Below are 14,200 nucleotides of genomic sequence, written 5' to 3' on the forward strand. Positions count from 1 at the left end.
TGATGAAATTATAAAATAATCCTAATAACCAGAGATGACCACTATTAATGTTTGTTAAACTCCCTTCGAAACTTCTTTGTATTTACATACATATCTTATCAAATGCAACATTACTGTATGGAAGGTATTGGTAGTCATTCTATTTACACCAAATGTAAGTCAGGGTTCGAGAGAGAGAGATGATAAATGATAGATGATAGATAGATAGATAGATAGATAGATAGATAGATAGATAGATGATAGATAGATAGATAGATAGATAGATAGATAGATAGATAGATAGATAGACAGACAGATTTATTATAAGGAATTAGCTCACATGATTTTGAGAATTGGTAAATTCAAAATCTTCACGGCAAGCCTGTAGTACAGGAGTCTCAGGGAAAGCTGATATTCCTGCTCAAAAGCCATCAGATGTTCTAGTTCAAAGGCCATCAATCAGGAAGAGTCAATATTGCAGATGAAATCCAAAGGCAGTCAGCTGGAGAATTCTTTTACTCAGGGGAGAGCTGATCTTTTCGGGCTACTCAGACCTTCAACTGATTAGATGAGGCCCACACACATAATAGAGAGCAATCTGCTTTACTCAAATTCCAAGGATTTAAACGTTATTCTCATGCAAAAACACTTTCCCAGAAACACCAGACTAATATCTGGCCAACTATCTGGGTACCTCATGATTCAGCATAGTTGAAACATGCAATTAACCATTACAATGTGTATATCTTGATTTGTTCAGTCAGATTTTATGAGTGGATGTTTAACATGACTTTTATTTTTATTTTTTTATTTTTTTAATTTTTTAAATTCTTATATTTTTATTTTTTTCAATTATGGTCGACATAACAATATTTTATTAGTTTCAGGTGTAAGATGATTTTTAAATACATGAAACTTTACAATAAATCATCCTTCTTTCATCCATGGTAGACAGTGATATTGTATCACACAACGCTATTAAGAATGAACAAACAGAGCTTTTTTACGCACAGCAAACCAGGACCCCCAATGTTAGCCAATCAGAGATAAGGTGGCTCTGGAAATGTATTTCCTATTTCTCATTCCCTGTGTCTCTGATTAACTGATATGAAATCACTGTCTGTCCCCACCTAATCCTCTATTACTCTGTGGCAATACAGTATATGGATCATCACTGTCTTCTGCATGTGCCCTAATAGAACTTCCTGCTCAGCACTTCCTGTTCCAATTGTAGAACCTACAGCCTATCAAGATGTAGCACCTAACTATCTGACCATCTCCATCCTACTTCTTGGGCCTATTTTTTTTCTTGATTCCTACTTTGAATAAAATTTTTTAAGTGAGGATGAGGGGATAAAAGTACGAGGCACCATTGGGGCCGAGGGAATAAACAGTTCAGACATCTCTAAACGCAACACATAGAACACATAGTAGAAGTAGGAGAGGTCTAGCTGGGCGCGCTGTTTTTCAACACTTACTTTTATGATTGTTTGGTCAAGGCAAAAGTATGGAAGATCTACCCAATACCTTCCTGACTCCTGCACCGCCACCCACCCACCCGTAAATTCTGTTTTATGAAGATAAGTCTGCTTATGTCATGAGGTCTATTTCAGTTATCCGTGGCTGTGTTTTAATTTCTAATCCAGGCCAATTGGCCTCATTATTAGAATGATTTCCCTCTAGATTCTGGAATTAGGTTCTGTCAGTATTGGTGAGATTTTCACTTTTATTCATATTTTCATATATAGAAGAGTCGAGAAAGACATTTTTCTGGTCCTGCAACTCAAACACGGTTGTAACTGATGACATACTGTTATCTAGAACTCATATATGTCCATTATGATCCACAAAGGTCAATAACCTAACAAACGGAAGTGACTTGACAAAATTATTTTTAATGCTCTATTGTAGATTTTACATTTGCAACTGCAACTAATTGCATGGAACATGAAATCTAATTAAACTTTGTTGTACCATCTGTGTTCTTTGGTTAAAGGACATGTACTATTAAACATGTGGTGAAAAGGAAGCACTGTTAGAGTTACTTAAAATTCAGTTCCTTTCATTCTCGAAGACTGGATGGTGGCAGAGTAATACTCCATGCTTATATCTAGTCTTTAAAAGCTCCTCAGAGCTATAGCTAATTTTCCTATTAGTTACAGGCTAGAGATTGTACCACCAAATTAAACCTGACAATTTTAGCAATAAAGAAGATAGAGATAGAAAGAAATATGAACTCATGCACACACACATACGCACACATGCGTACACACATGTATGTACATATTAGGGGAGGAGAGCAAGAATCTTGGTAATGCATATACATAACAGTTTTCCAAGGATGGTATCTTTTTTTCTCTCTCATCTTATGTAATGTAAATGAGAAGGATTTTGTTTAACTGGGAGGTCTTAGGACTTCCATCTGCCTGGAAATAGACCAACCTCTTAATAATTGTAATTTGTCAGCGTTACATGGTATACACAGGTTAGAGAGTAGAAAAGGAAGTAAATCAATAAAGAATGCTATTGGAGTGAAATATGCACACATGCAAAAAATAAGAGACGACCATAGTTTAACACACACTAGTATGGCCTATACTTAATTTATGCCTTCTCAAATAGTCACATGATACCTACAAAGAAATAACTGGTGTTGGGTCTTAGCTAAAATCCTAAAAATCAGCTGCAGGGGAAGTTTTCACAGTCTCCTAGTCTGTTAAAAAGCTAAAAAAATATTGAGACATTTTGTCTTTGTTGGTCTTAAATTAAAAAAAAAAAAGCCTGGGGTGGCATCTAGTTTATTTATATTCTAGCAGCTGCAGTCATGACATCAAGATGCAATACAACTCTCTCTCAGTTATGCATGCACCTGTTGTTACAGGAAAATCTGGGCCAAATGGGCAGAGGCTGTGAGAGCCTCGGTGATGATGGGGATCCTGAGATAGTAGATGTATTTTCAGGGCAGCTGGGCCAGAGGTTTAGGCATCAGTAGTAGAATGTCCCCTGGTTTGGCCCTTTGTAAAACTGACTTATTCACACATAGGCAGATAACAATTTTCATGGAAAACTCACAATAAACCTAGGATGAAACAAATTATGTTTCTCCCTCGTATTTGAAGTCATGTTCCCTGTCGTAGAAGACCCAGAAGCATACAATAGACCCTCAGCAAATACTGGTGACTGATGGGGAAACAGAAATTTTAGACTTTGAAATGATACAAGAAAATTGCCACCTTTTTTTTTTTTTTTTTTTTTAATGTGGCCATCCCAAGTATCAAACAGGCTCATTGATGATTGTGGTCTTCATAAGAGCCATATCTGATAGGCAAAGCAGAAATTATATTTTGATGCTTGAGGATACTGAATTTCACAGGTGTGTGATTGGCCCAAGGTCATATAACTCTCAGCTATTCCAGGATAAGCATACAATTGTTAGAGCAACTCTAAGTTACCTGGGCATACACAAACCTGAACTTGAATTCTGATGTCACTTGTTTTCTTTCTCAGAATCAGTCTCCTTGTCTGTGCGTGGTTTGACATGGGATTAAGTATAAAAACCTAAACCTGAAAAAAAAACACCACCATGAACGACATATCCGGGACTGTACCTGGTATGTGGCGTGTAGACTTTACTTCCTGTTTCCCACACCACCTGTAAGCACACACTGAAACTACCTAATGGAAGTTTAAAGGGACCTACCTGTAGGGATATATTTCTTCTGAGCCAGACGTTGTTGCTCAAGGATAGCTCCCTCATGGCCAAGGTCAGGTTTGGAGGAGCTGTCAGCACACCCTGAAGGTAGCACAGGTTAGATTTAAGGTCCTCAGTGTTCAGATGCTTCCCACTTACCTGACCACAGGTCCCCTAACACCTGGGAAGCTGTCGAGGGGGACTGGAGCAAGAGATGAAGAACATCAGTAGTCACGTAAAGCCATCCTCATGGGAACAAATGAGAATATTTGATTCTGCAAAGAAATCCCATGCTTTTCCAGTTACTTGTTATTTTCAAAAAAAGGATGTCATAAGTCATGTGATTATATGTGGCTTTCAGCCTTGAGGGAGCACTAAAAAATATTCCCCAGTAGACCCCTTATGTCCAAACACATATTTGAATGCTGAAGTTCGGTGATCCTTACAAAGTAAGCTCTGTGGCTGAAATGTCTGGATTCTCTTTATCAACTCTCAGCCATAAACCATCCTTTATTAATAAGCTATGCTTCAAGCAGGACCTGAGAAATATCTACACCTCAAGCAACTTTAGAAATTCCTCATTTCCATTTTTAATATATAAAATAAAATTATGATGATGATATATACATACACTGGGCTCTTGCTCTTTGCCCAACACCACACCAAGACTTGACAAACAATTAACATTCTCAGGCAGGTAATATTAGTAATCACGTTTTATAGAAAAGACTACCCAAAAATCACACAGGAGTACTCATAGCAGTCACTTATGTTGCACTTACCATGCACTATCATGCACTATTCACTCTCCCTCCTTCCCTCTCTCCTTCCTTCCCTCTCTCCCTCCCTTCTTCCATTCATATATGGGGTATAAAACAAGTTCCTAAGTTATTCGATGTCATAAATCAAGCACAGCTAAGAGAGAGTCTTTATCTCTTTATACAGATATTCCCTTTTTAGGGCCGCTGTCTGCCACTTTCCCTCCATACCTTTATTGCCTCTGCTAAGTATGTAATAAAGATCTGTGATGCTTCATCCAGACACAACACAGAGCTTCTGGTGAGGACAACCAGATAACGAGAAGCAGCTCCTACTGATGCATTGGGTTGGATCACAGTGTTCCCAGATTATTACAAATTGTGAGCCAATGGTTTTTTGTGTTAGTTTTAGGTTTTTTTTGTTGTTGTTTTTTTTTTATTTAAACCAGTAGAATCCTGGAATTGATCAATTCAATATATTCATATCCTGTAAATGACTAAATTTGAAGGGAAATCAGTAGTATGTTGGATCTTCAGAACCAATTAATATAAGTATAAACAATTAAATCACCATAGACACATAAACAGTAAAGCATGCTTTGAAAAACAAAAATCAACAGTGACTATTCACTTTCTTCTGAAGCTTGTCTCTTTAGTTTACTGGTAGATGGGCAAAATAAGTCACTCATAAATAAAATATGCTATCAGTCAGCCCTCAGAAGTTATCCAGTCCAGAAGTCTCAAATAGAGCTATTCTCACTTTCAGCCCTAATGACTTGGTAATGGCTGCCAAATTAGCCACATTCAGAAGAGTTATAGGGTTTTGCACAGAAACAGAAGAAAATTAACTATGATAGATTAATAATGTCTGTCATGGCCTGAATAGGAAGTAAGTCCTTTTTCTTAGGATCCTGATTCCAATCTTCAATTTTAGAAGAGGTCATTAATTGAGACTTAGATTTTGAGGAACTAATTATCACTTTTTAACTAAAGTAAAAAAAAATATAGCTTGGTTAGGTTAAAACTAATGGCTCTGAAATTTCTCAGTATTGCTTATCTAAGATATCCTGTACCTTTTCAAAATCAGAAAATAACAAATGTAACAAAATATAATAATCTTCAGTTTGCAGCTTGATGAATTTTTACATAAGTAAACACCTGGGAACTATCACCTTGATTAGGATGTAAAACTTTCAGAAGTTTCCCTTGAACTCCATTCAATCAGTGATCCCAAAGGTAACCACTAATCTAACTTCTGTAACTGTTGAGTGCTTCTGTTTGTTCAGTAACTGCATAGAAATGGATTCATAGTATGCACATGGACATTTTTTTTTATCATCTGAGTTTAATATCTGTCTCTAGGTTGGTAACTGATAATTCGCAGTAAGTTGAATGAGAATCCAACATCTTATGAATGGAAAAAGTATTGTACTTTATGAACAGATCGCTTTGGAGAAAGAGGTTTATTAGGGCCTATGCAAACCTCTACTGACATCAGTGCAGTACCTCTTTAAGACAGGGCTAACCTGGCACTTGCACCTCGAAAAGGCTTTCTGGAAAACTATACTCTGAAAAAGCTCTATATGTAAATAACTAGAAATGTTAGTCCCACTATAACAAAATCCATTTAATGTGCAAATGACCTCAATAAGCCTTCAAAGAAAATTGCCCAGGACCAGGAAGGAATAAAGAAAACTGTACATCCTTTTCTGCAGCTGCCCCACAGAGGATGATAGGAAACCACACTCTATAATCAGGGAGAGGAGATGGCAGGTTCTGCTCTTTCAAAGTGTGGCCCTGGAATTGAGACTGCCTCATGAAACAGGATATATCAACATGGCCCATGGGAAGTGAAAGTGCAGACAAAAAAAAAAAAAAAATGAAAGAAATCTTTCATCTGGCACAGCAGATGACAGAGGACATGATTAGCGTCTGTGCGGGTCTTTGCACACAAAAACAAAAGCAATTCTACTTGTTATTAACAAATGTAGCGTTCACCTCGCCTGGACTTGAGATTCCAGTTAAAACAGCCTGAGCGGTCTGAAAACTCTTAACAAAAAAATCAACACTTGTCCCTAACCCAGCCCTGCAGGACTGTCATGGGTGAAGCCCTTCTAAGCACGAGGTCAAGTTCCGAATTACAATTACAAAATAAATGAATGAGAATCAAGATATATATAACAATAATATCATTCATGTAATTTTGTTTATTAAATAATCTGTTAAAATATGATTTAAAAAGACTAACGCTAAAAGTAAATAAAAACTATTTGAAATAAAACACCATCAGGAAGAGGGGAAAATGAATAATAATTTTATAATTAAATATATATGTATATACATAACATTCATATATATGTATATACATAACACATATATATAACATTTAGAGATGATTTCTACAACTTATAGCAGCTATAAAATCATTGATGAAGTGGAATATATACCTAAAGCAAGTATACAGAAAGAAAAAGAAAGATTTTAAAAATAAAAAACATGAGGATTCCTTTTTCCCCACAACCTCTCCAACACTTGTTATTACTTACCTATTGATGATAGCCATTCTAACAGGTGTGAGATGGTATCTCATTGTGGTTTTGATTTGCATTTCCCTAATAGCTAGTGAATTTGAGCATCTTTTCATTTATCTGGTGGCCATTTGTATATCTTCTTGGGAGAAGTGTCTGTTCGGTTCCTCTGCCTATTTTTTTAATTGGGTGGTTTATTTTTGTTGTTGAGTCATATGAGTTTGGTATGCAAATTGGTATAACCACTATGTAAAACAGTATGAAGTTTCCTCAAAAACCCAAGAATTGAATTACCGTATGATCCAGCAGTCCGTCTTCTGGATATTTACCCAAAAAAAACTGAAAACCTTTATCCACAAAGATATATGCACCCCGATGTTCATTGGCTTCATTAGTCACACTGGCCAGGACATGGAAGCAACAGAAGTGCCCTATGATAGATGACTGGATAAAGAAGATGTAGTACATATATACAATGGAATATTACTCAGCCATAAGAAAAGATGAAATACTGCCATTTGTGCCAACATGGATGGATCTTGAAATAATCATGCTAAGTGAAATAAGCCAGACAGAAAAAGTTGAAAATGACATGATGTCACTCATATATGGAATATAAAACCAAAAGCAGCAAACAAACATGACAAACAAATAGAGACTCATGGACATGGACAGTGGGTTAGTGCTTTCAAGATGGAAGAGGAGAGGGGAGTAGATAAGAGTAAAAGGGGTCAAATATTTGATGACAGAAGGAAATCTAACTCTCGATGGTGAACATACAATATAATATATATACAGTTCTTTCTTGAATGATACACTTGAAACATTTGATTTTGTTAATGTCACCCCAATAATTTTTCATTTAAAAAAATCATAACAGATTAGTGATAAAAAAATGAAGAACATGAAAGGTTTTAAGAGAAGTCAAGAAGATATAATAATAAAATTTGACATTCATCTAATGAGTATTTTATAATAAGAGAATGCAGAGAATCGGAGCAAAAGAGTATTCAAAGAGAAAAAGACGTACTTTTCTAGAATTGATGAAAATTATGAGTTCTTGCATTTACAAAACATAATGGCTCCAAAGGATAGTAATTAAAATGGAATCTTTTCCTAATAGGAAAAGCGACAACACTAAAGAAAAAGAAAAGCTTAGAGGCAGAAAGTAAATATCAGATTATAGGAGTAATACAAAAGGTTTCTCAAACACGAAATAAGGGTTAAAAGAGTTGAATAACATCTATAAAATAATGAGGGAAAACAATCATCAACCTGAAATGCTATGTCCAGGAATGTTATTATTCAACAGTAGGTACCACATAAAGATATTCTCAAACAAATCAAAAATGACAAGAGTGCACCTGTGTTTTTCCTTTTTCTTATGTCATTCTCTGGCTTTTGTAATTCAAGTCAAATTCACTTGTGTACATAACTATAAAATTCTTAAAGACTGTATTAGAAAATCAAATTCAACATTGCACCAGAAATATGTAATCTGAATTTAATGTTGCATGACTAGCTTTGGCTTATTCCAGAAATACAAGAGTAGTGTAATATTGGAAAGCACTCAAAAGTATGCATTGAATGACATAAACTCCTTTCCTTTGCATTATACACTTTTAGTCATCTTCCAGATAAAATACTATGAAAATTAAACAACCCACTATAATGCCCAACACAAAATAATTATATTTTATGTAAACCTATAAATTATACTGAATGTTATATTAACTGTATATTGCTGTATAACAATGTTACCACGAACTTAGTGGCTGAAAAGAACACGGATTTACTGTTTCACAGTTTGTCATGTTAAGAGTCGTGGAACAGCTCAACTGGTTGTTTGCTTTAGGATATCACAAGGTCGCAGTCAAGGTATTGTTTGGGGCTGCAGTCTTATCTGAAGCTCCACTGGGGAATAATCTATTTTCAAGGTTGTGTGGTTGTTGGCAGGATCTTGTCCCTTGTGGGCTATTAAACTAAGAGCCTCTGTCTCTTGCTGGCTGTCAGTTGGGGGTCATCACCTGTTTCTTGCCACTTGGGCCTTCTCAGCATAACTGCTTGCTTCGCAAAGCCTTCAAGACAGAAATTCTCCTGACAAAATAGGTTCAAATCTTCTGTAACATTATCAGGATGGTGACATCTCATTAACTTTGCCGTATTCTATTGATAGAAGCAAGTCACATATCCCATCCATGGTCAAAGGACAGGAATTTCATAGGGCATGAATACAAGGGGGTTATCTTAGGCCACCTTTGAGTATGTCTACCACAAATATACTTATATTTTAGCATAAGGTTATAAAGAAATAGTAAATAAAAGTAAATAATAGTAATAATAATAAATAATAGTAATAGTAATAAAAGTTATTTTTCTTTTCTTAACTTGTTTCTGTTTTTGCTCTTTCTCTTCTCTCTTCCTTACATTCGTCTTGCTACAGAGCTCATGCTATGCATCCCTCTTAAGTTGGGGTAACAGCATTTAAAGTGAGTACTGGTCATGGTTAGCTGTCTATGTCACAGCACATGTCATGACTTGCATGTCATTTTAACAAGGTAATTTAGAAACTTTGGTGTGAGTGACGTTTTCTAGTAAGTAATTTAAAGAGACAATGATATTCCTACAGAAAACAAGACTCTGGAGATACAATGTAGTGTTGAATGAATTTCTACATTTCATTGAAAGCAACTAACTCAAGTTGAGGCCTACTAGACTGACAAAAATCTCCTCTTGTGCATTGGTCTGGGATTTCCTTATTATACATCTGTGGAATGAATTTTTCAGGGAAAGTGATCATTTATGTCTATTCCATTGTCTCTTGGAAAGGCTAATTTCTTTCAAACAAGCAGGGCTCATTAATTTAGACTACTTTTTAGAAGGCCAGCCAAAATATTCAGAAATAACTATAATCATTCAAAAAGATTGTGTAAGCTCTTACTATATAAAAACCATTATACTTTAGCTTTTGGAGTATATAAGATCATAATCAATCAAGTCTCCTATATTAAAGAGTGACATCACTATTCATAATTAAATACAGCAACTGAAGCCATACCAACAGAACAGTGCTCAGTTTTGGAACCAATATTTAGGAATCTATATTTTTTCTCTTTCATTTTTTTCTATTTTAATTGTCCTGGGCTTGTTGGTATTAAACGACTAAATACTTTGACATTTGTTAATGCTAATTTAAGTAAATGATCTTTATTCTTATATCTAAACCAAGCTATTTTTGAGAAATTGGATTATAGACTCCAAATTGTCTTCAGTTATGTCTCATAATTGTCAGGATGGCTTCAGTCAAAAGTGGGAAGAAAATCTTGGTGCCCTACATAAGATTCAGGAGTCTGGAATCTTAGACATTGTTTCTGCTCCTTAATAACCTATGCTAAGCAATTTTGCAGCTCTCAAATCTGCTATTTATAAAAAGAGACACCGTGGAATAATCTCAAAAAATTTTCTCTCAGACCACTTTCCAATTGTCTCTAGTTGTTACAAAGGGTTGCTATATTGATCAGGCAAAGGACCCAAGCAAGCATCAATGTATTAGGAAAGCCCGAATGCATCAGTATAGTCAAGTGGATACTGAGATCACAAGAGCCAGATCTTGAGAAGAACAGATGGGGTTTCACAAAGCAAAGAGTAGTTTACTGCGAAGGATAATGTATCCTCCATTCTTCCAACCCTTTATGAACCCAAAAGCTGAAACTCTATATTCAAGAAAACCCTCTCCTTTCCATTTCTTATAACTGTTTTATTGTTATCCATGGCTTTAGGATAAAGTCCAACTTTCTTAAATTGTTCTATAGGGCTTTTTACTATTTGGTATATAAATACCTCTTCAGCTTACACCATGTCTCCCTTACCCCAGCAGTTTTATTCTAGCTACTGGCACTTTTCCCAGTTTCTCAGTGCAATAAGTTCTCTTCACCACATTGCCTTTGCACATTCTCTTCTCTTTACCTTAATTAACAAAGACACTCTCCCCTTTCTCTCTCTCTCCTTCCCTCCCTCCCTCTTTCCCTGATGTTCCAGATGTCATTGAATCTCAAGTTTATAGCACTTCCAAGCAACATGTACCTGTTTTCACTAGCAATTACCACACCTGGAATGCTCTATAGTTTGTGTGACTACATGTCTGTCTGTTTCACTAGCTCGTAAGCTCCCTTGGGGCCATGTCTGTTTTGCTCATCATTTCCTCAGTCACATCTCATAGTAAGGATTTAATAAATATTATTAATTTACCATATATTTACCATAATGTTCTCTTCTGTCATATAATGTGAATTAGTTCCTCTGCTATGATAGAAGAGAGAGACAATTTGAAAAGATGGTGCCATGCTTTCTGCTCTGTGACAAAGGCCTTCCTGTGACATATGTTCAGGAGTCTTTTAAATGGACTCAGGGACCATGGGGTCTTTCATTTCCATGATGAAAATTATAGCTTGCCTGATTAGTCTTTGTCATCACTTAATGATCAAGCACGAGGTAACAAAAAAGGGAGAATTCCACGTGAAACGAAATAATGGCATAAAGGCAGATTTACACTACCTTCCTCCAAAACCTAACAAAATAAATATACCAATATCAGTTTAAAATGTACCAATATTAAAAAAACTGCATATAATTTAATGTTTGTTTTGTCCTGGCTAAGAGAAATGCAGTAGTAAGCATAGAGCAAGTTCTCCCTAAACTAATCATTAATAAAAATACATGGAAAATAGCCTTTTCAAAGTCTCTTTTCCAATGATAATTAAGCATTCCATATTCAAAGCTCCCCCCAAATTAGCTATCTTCTCTTTTACTCTTCTCCTGCTTTTGTCAACAACAACAAAAAGTAGATAGAAAAGTCGCCTTCAAATAAGATTCAAAGATGATGGCACACAGAGGACCTAGACAAAGTGTGAAACTAGTCAAGGAGGAGCCACCGAAAATACATTGGAACAAATAGGTAGTCTAGGTAAAGATACCCGTGTGTTTTGTTATTTTCTGTGTAGAAATATATACCACAGTGAAATGACATAGTAAATAATAGCATAATTAGAAAATTTTAAAAACTTATCTACTGTGAAATATTTTAGAACTCTATTAACTTAAGAATTTCAGAGATAAATCAAAATTCCAACTGTACACTATAAAAATAGCAATAATGAAGTCTCTGAATATAAAGCCAAATGTCTAAACTGCATAAAAAGACATTGCAGAAATGTAAACACTTGCATTATCGAACTAAAAAGAGGAAAATGAATCATTTTTTTCAAAATCAAGAAACCAATAATAAAAGAAACGCATAAATTAATGAATTAAGAAATAGTGAGGAATTAAAAAATATCTCTAATATATACGTTGAGGAACTGATGATTTTTTTAAACCTAAGAACATCTAGCTTTTTGAAATAGATTTCAAAAGGAAACTGAATCACAAATTAGTAAAAATAAAACTGAATAATCATATCGAGAAATAAAAACAGGAAATATATTGTAGAACCATATGCTAAGTTGTAAAATCTGGATGCATTTTTTAGAAAGATAGAAATCAATTAACTCTAAAATGCTTTAAAAAAATATTCAATAGCCACTTCTGATTTTAAGCTCTTAATGAAATAGAAATAGAATTTTTATATGACCTCTGTCACCTCTCTCATTCTCTCTCTCTCTCTCTCTCTTTCTCTCTCTCTCTCATGTACACACACACACACACACACACGCACACACACGCACACACGCACACACATACACACATACACACACACACACACACACACACACACACACACACACACACACTGCCCAGAAACATTAAAGCATGCTCAGAAATATCACTATGATTAAGCAGTAGGAGGCTATACTAGTCAAAGCAATTAGTTAAGAGTATGAAATAAGAGATGAAAATATTAGATTGGAAGAGACAAAATTATTATTATTTGAAGATCTTATGAATACATGCCTAGAAAATACATAAGCAGAAAAAAAGAAAAGAAAAGAAAAAAATAGGACTCTAGTTGAGTGGCTGGTTACAAAATCAATATATTGTTCTTATACACACAATAACAAGTTAGAAATATAAAGAGAGAAATTTCCTTTCACATTAGTGACATAGAAGATGGCATGACTCAGAATGAATTTTGTAAGCAAAATACTACGTAAGAAGGACTTAAGACTCTGCTTAACAACATCAAAAAAAGGTTTGAATAAAGCAGAACACTTAACTAGACTGGCCTTGGATAAGAAAACTCAATATTACAAAGACACCAGTACTACCTGCCACGAACTGTACATCGTTATTTCAGATGAGTTTATAAGAAGGTTTACCTTATTTGTGTTCATATGAATTGGGGTATCTATATAAGACAAAGGGACTGGGAGAGAAAAGAGAAAATAGGCAGGAAATGAGGAGGGAAATAGACTTGGAAAATAATCTAGTAAAATTGATATAAAAATGAGAATAGCTGGCAAAAAAAAATTTTAAATAATAAATATGCAAGAGAGAAAGAGGCCTACCACATACTAGGCCATCGAAAGCTTCATTATTTGATTCTAGTATTCAAAGAGACATAAAAATCAATGAAATAACAAAGATTTCAGATACAGCCTCATGTAAATATTGGACTAAATATGTTATAAGGATAGTATTCCAAACAAATAATGTGACTGTTTATGTTTAGGGGAAAAAAATGCTTAATCCTTCTTTCTCATTATACTAAAATAGCACTTTGGGTCAATGGCCATGCCACCCTAAACAAGCCCGATCCCATCTGATCTCGGAAGCTAAGCAGGGTCGGGCCTGGTTAGTACTTGGATGAGAGAGCACCTAGGAATACTAGGCACTGTAGGTGTAAAAATAAATAAATAAACAAATAAATAAAAAAAATAGCAGTTGGGTAAAATTTTATATATAATAATAAATTTAAAAGGACTCAATGAGAACATGAGTAACTTATTTTTATCACAATTGGGAAGAGAAGGCATGTTTAATTATAACATGAATTACAGAAAAAAATTAAATTTGAAGTAAATATTAAAAGTTTTTGTAATATAGATTTTATTTAAAAAGTGCGACAAACTAAACAAATAGTTTATTTATATTTATGTTTACGTAATTGCAGATAAAAATGTATTTTAGGTAAAGAACTTTTACCAGCATTAAAGAGGCAACTTACAGAAATAAGTGAAAGAACAAGAAAATTCAGTATACTGAGAAATACAAATGGCAAATGCTGAAAAAATATAATGTTTCATTAA

The 14,200-nt window shown here is 34.8% G+C and overlaps 1 protein-coding gene and 1 pseudogene across 1 annotated transcript in view; both read left to right on the forward strand.

Moving 5' to 3' along the window:
• ARPP21 (cAMP regulated phosphoprotein 21) overlaps nt 1-14,200 on the forward strand; it is a 293,441-nt gene that overhangs the window by 43,273 nt on the left and 235,968 nt on the right. The gene's annotated exons all lie outside the window — the stretch shown is intronic.
• Nucleotides 13,676-13,794, forward strand: LOC118602638 (annotated as a pseudogene).

The sequence above is a fragment of the Rousettus aegyptiacus genome, unplaced genomic scaffold (assembly GCF_014176215.1).
Source record: "Rousettus aegyptiacus isolate mRouAeg1 unplaced genomic scaffold, mRouAeg1.p scaffold_m13_p_4, whole genome shotgun sequence".
NCBI lineage: Eukaryota > Metazoa > Chordata > Mammalia > Chiroptera > Pteropodidae > Rousettus > Rousettus aegyptiacus.